Below are 5,818 nucleotides of genomic sequence, written 5' to 3' on the forward strand. Positions count from 1 at the left end.
GAGGGGACAAGAGAGCAGGGGGATGATAGAGGGAAGGGCAGATGGAGAGAGGGGGTAATCAGAAGCAAATACTTCTGAGGAGGGACAGGGTCAAAAGAAAGAATAGAATAAATGAGGGCAGAATAAGATTAAGGGAAATACAGTTAGTTTTTCACAACAGGACTACTATGGAAGTTTTTTGCATAACTGCACATGTATAACCCATGTTGAGTTGCTTGCCTTTTGAATGTGGGTGGGTGGAGAGGTAGGAAGGGAGAAAATTTGGAACCCAAAGTTTTAAAAACATGTTTAAAAATGTTTTTGTATGCAACTGGGAAATAAGAAATATAGGAAATGGGGTACAGAAATCTATCCTGCCCTACAGGAAAATAGAAGGAGAACGGAATAAGAGAAGAGAAGAGGGGGAGAGACAGAAGGGAAGGAAGACTGGGGGAAGGGGTATTCAGAATGCATGCCATCTTGGGGTGGGGGAGGGGCGAGATGGGGTGAAAATTTGGAATTCAAAATCTTGTGGAAGTGAATGTTGAAAACTAAAAATAAATAAATTTAAAAAAAATAAAAAGAAAAAAAATCAAATCCCATCAAACAGATTACAGTGATTTATCCAAGAAATCATTCATTATGACCAAATGAGGTTTATATCACGGAAATAATAATAGTTCAACATTAGGAGAAGAATCAACCTATCTGATTATATTAAAAACCCAAACATCCAAAACCACATCATCTCAATCAGGAAAAAACCTCTGACAAAGTACAATACTTTTATGCTCAAAACCAAACCAAACCAAACAAAAAAACCTTATAAACTACAGGGATAGGGAGGCCTTTTAAAATATAAAATAAGTAATATGTAAGTAAAATAAATAATATAAAATTAAATTTAAAACCAAAATCAAGCATCATATGCCATGGGGATATACTAGAATCTTTCCCAGTAAATATGGGAGTGAAGCAAGGATACCCAGTCTCCCCATTACTATTTTATATAGTTTTAGAAATGCTAGTAACAGCAATAAGACAAGAAAGAAACCAAAGGCATGAAGATAGGTACAGAGGAAATAAAACTATCCCTGTTTGCTAATGTTATGATGGTACACTTGGAAAACCCTAGGGAATCAGCAAAGATACTAATTGACACAATAGCTTCAGCAAAGTTGTAGGTTACAAAATAAACCCTCAAAAAGCAATGGTGTTTCTATACAATAATAATAAAACACAAGAAGCAATCATAGAAAAGGAAATCCCATTCCAAATAACTATAAAATGCATAAACTATTTGGGGATTGACCTAGTAAAGCATAAAAAGACTTGTGTAGATTAAATTACAAAGGAATGAAGAACAATCTAAATAACTAATTCAAAAATCATGTCTTTCAGATCTCAAAACTATATTATAAAACAGCAATCATCAGAATCATCCTAGAACTGGTTAAAGAAAACAGAGCAATAGATCAATGAAACAGATTAGACAAAGGAAATTCAGAAGCAATTGAATTCAATAACCCAGTGTTTGATAAAGTGGAAAACATAGCTCCATATTTTATAAAAACTACTGGGAAAACTGGATAGCAGTCTGATAGAAATTAAGCTCAGACCAACGCCTTATACTACACTCCACAATACATTCTAAATAGACATGTGACCTTAATATTAAAAATTATACTATAAAAATAATTGGAAGAGCAACAGATCATATACATTTCACAACTATGGGTAGGATATGTATTCTTAACCAAACAAGAGATAGAGGCAATTACAAAGACAAAATAGATTAACTTCATTACTTGAAACTGAAAAGTTTCTGCAGAAAAAAATAAATGCATATATAATAAGAAGGGAAATAGTAGAATGGGGAAATATTTGCATCAAATTTCTCTGAAAAAGATTTGGTATCTAAGATATATAAATAATTAATAAAAATATATAACTAATAGACATTCCCTAATAGATAAATGGTCAAAGGCTATGAACTAATAGTTTTCAAAAGAATTGCAAAGTATTCACAGCCACATGAAAGAATACTTCAAATCACAAATGATAAAAGAAATGTAATTCAAAAGAATCATAAGGTTTCACCTCATACCCCGAAAATTGGCAAAAATGCTAAAAATTGAAATATTCAATGTTAGAGGTGTTGTGGAGTAGTAAGCACACTAATACATTTTTGGTAGAGCTGGGAAATGATACATCCATTTTTAAAAGCAATTTGGAATTGGACAGAGACTGTCCATTACTGGGCTTACACTCCAAGGAAGCCATAGATAAGAAGAAAGCCCCATATACACCAAAATATTTATGGCAATACTTTTTGTAATAGCTAAAAAGTGGAAACATAGTTGATGCCCATCAATTGGGAAATGACTTTACAAATTGTGATACATAAATGCAATAGAATATTAATGTGCTATAAGAAATGATGTGTGTGATGAATATAGAGAAGTGTGGAAAGATCTACATGAACTGATGCAGAATGAAGTAAGCAGAACCAAGAAAACAAAATGCACAGTAACTACAACAATGTAAATGGAAAGACCAATGACACACCAAAAAATAGAAAATGAATGTAAGAAAATTATAAAGATCAAACAGGATTTGAATAAAGAGATATGGGAACACACACGAAGCCTACCCCTCGGTGGAGGTGGGAGGTCTACAAGTGTTACACATTGCAGGTGATTCAGACTTTCTCAGTGTATTGATCAGTTGTGCTGACTTTTGTCATATAAAATGGCTCCGGGTGGGGGAGAAGCAGGAGTACTTAGGATAACTATGATGGTGTAAGAAACAGAAAATAACAATAAACATTTATTTTAAAATATTGTTCTGGTTATGTTCACTTCATTCCACATAGGTTCATACAAATCTTCCCAGGTTTCTCTGCACACATCACTTTTGTCATGTATTAGGGTGCAATACTATTCCATTAGTTCATAAGCCCTAATTTGTGCAGCAATTCCTCAGTTTCTATTTCCTTGCCACTACAGAAAGAGCTGCTATAAATATTTTATACATATTTTCCCCTTTTCCCCTTTCTATGATTTCTTTGAGCATATGGTCCAAGTAACAGTATTTCTGGGTCAGGGGGTATGCATGGCAGTTTAATGACTTGTGGGATATAGTTATAAATTACTTGGCAAAAAGTCCCCAATAACAGGGTATTAATGTGCCTATTTTCCCACAGCCCTTCCAAGCATTTATCATTTACATTACTTTTTGATCATTTTTGCTAATCTAATGGGTATGAAATGGAAGTTATTTTAATTTGCATTTTGTCTAATCATAAAAGATTTGAAGCATTTTAAATATATGGATCTTATTAGCTCGGATTTCTTCTTTTGAAAATTGTCTTATTTCAGTTTTCAGAGGAAGAAATCAAAACTATCAATAGTCATTTGAAAAAAATGTTCTAAATCACTAATAGTTAGAGAAATGCAAATTAAAACACCTCACACCCAACAGATTGGCTAAGAAGACAGAAAAGGAAAATGACAAATGTTGTAGGGGATGTGGGAAAATTGGGACACTAAAGCAACTATTGGTGGAGATGTGAAATAGTCCAATCATTCTGGAGAACAATTTAGAACTATGCACAAAGGGTTATAAAACTGTACATACCCTTTGATTCAGCAATACCACTATTAGGTTTATACTCCAAGAAAATTAAAGAAAAAGGAAAAGGACCCATATTACAAAAATATTTATTTCATTTTATTTTTTCTCACTTAATAGTATTTTATTTTTTCCAATGACATGTAAAGATAGTTTTCAACATTCACTTTTATAAATTTTGAGTTCCAAATTTTTTTCTCCCTCCCTCTTCTCCCCCCTCCCCAAGATGGCATGCAATCTGATATAGGCTATCCATGTACAATCATATTAAACATATTTCCACTTTATTCATGTTGTGAAAGAAGAATCACAACAAAAGGGAAAAAACATGGGAAAAAAAGAGAAAATAGTGTGCTTTGATCTGCATTCAGGCGCCATAGTTCTTTCTCTGGATGTGGATAGCATTTTCCACCATGAGTCTTTTGGAATTATCTTAGATCATTGTATTGCCGAGAAGAACTAAGTCTACCAAAGTTGGTCATCACAATGTTGCTGTTACTGTGTACAATGTTCTCCTGGTTCTGCTCACTTCACTCAGTATCAGTTCATGTAAGTCTTTCCAGGTTTTTCTGAAGTCTCATTGCTCATCATTTCTTATGGAACAATAGTATGTCATTATATTCATATACCACAATTTGCTCAGTCATTCCCCAGTCAGTGGGCATCCCCTCAATTTCCAATTCTTGGCAACCACAAAAAGAACTGCTATAAATATTTTTGTACATGTGGGTTCTTTTCCCATTTTTACGATCTCTTTGGAATACAGACCTATAAGTGGTATTGCAGGATCAAAGGGTATGCACAGTTTTATAGCCCTTTGGGCATAGTTCCAAATTGCTCTCCAGAAGGGTTAGATCAGTTCACAACTTCATCAAAAATGCATTAGTGTCCCACTTTTCCCACATCTTCTCCAACATTTATCATTTACCTTTTCTGTCATATTAGCCAGTCTGATAGGTGTGATGTGGTACCTCAGAGTTGTTTTTATTTTCATTTCTCTAATCAATAGTGATTTGGAGCATTTTTTTCATAAGTTAGCTTTAATTTCTTCATCTGAAAACTGTCTATTCATATCCTTTGACCATTGTATTCTTAGAAATTTGACTCAATTCTCAATATATTTTAGAAATGAAGCCTTTATCAGAGACACTGGCTGTAAAAATTGTTTCCCAGCTTTCTGCTTCCATTCTAATCTTGGTTGCATTTGGCTTTCTTTGTGCAAAAACTTTTCAATTTAATGTAATCAAAATTATCCATTTTGCATTTCATAATGTTCTCTATCTCTCGTTTGATCATAAATTCTTCCATTCTCCATAGATCTGACAGGTAAGCTATTCCTTGCTCTCCTAATTGGCTTATGGTATGGCTTTATGTTTGAATTGTGTACCAATTTCAACCTTCTTTTGATATAGGGTGTGAGATGTTGATTTATGATGAGTTTCTGCCACACTATTTTTCAGTTTTTCCAGCAGTTTTTGTAGATAGTGAGTTCTTATCCCAGAAGCTAGAGTCTTTGACTTTATTAAACAGTAGATTACTATAGTCATTGACTACTGTGCCTTGCATACTTAACCTATTCCACTGATCCACCGCTCTATTTCTTAGTCAGTACCAAATAGTTTAGATTATTGCTGCTTTATTGTACAGTTTTAGATCTCCTACGACTAGGCCACCTTCCCTTGCATTTCTTTTCTTTGACTCCTTTGATATTCTTGACCTTTTATTCTTCCAGATGAATTTTCTTATTATTTTTTCTAGCTCTATAAAACAATTTTTGGTAGTTTGATTGGTAGGGCACTGAAAAGTAAATTAATTTAAGTAGAATTGTCATTTTTATTATATTAGCTCGACTTACCCATGAGCAACTGACATTTTTTTCAGTTATTTAAATTTGAATTTATTTGTGTGAAAAATGTTTTGTAATTGTGTTCATATAGTTCCTGGGTTTGTCTTGGCAGGTAGACTCCCAAATATTTTATGATGTCTACAGTAACTTTAAATGGAATTTCTCTTTCTATCTCTTTCTGTTGGGCTTTGTTAGTAATGTATAGAAATGCCAATGATTTATGTGGGTTGATTTTATATCCTGCAATTTTGCTAAAGTTGTTAATTATTTCAAGGAGATTTTTAGTTGATTCTCTAGGATTCTCTAAGTATGCCATCACATCATCTGCAAAGAGTGATGGTTTTGTTTCCTCATTGCCTA

Source organism: Vombatus ursinus, unplaced genomic scaffold (assembly GCF_900497805.2).
Source record: "Vombatus ursinus unplaced genomic scaffold, bare-nosed wombat genome assembly UNPS02004405.1, whole genome shotgun sequence".
NCBI lineage: Eukaryota > Metazoa > Chordata > Mammalia > Diprotodontia > Vombatidae > Vombatus > Vombatus ursinus.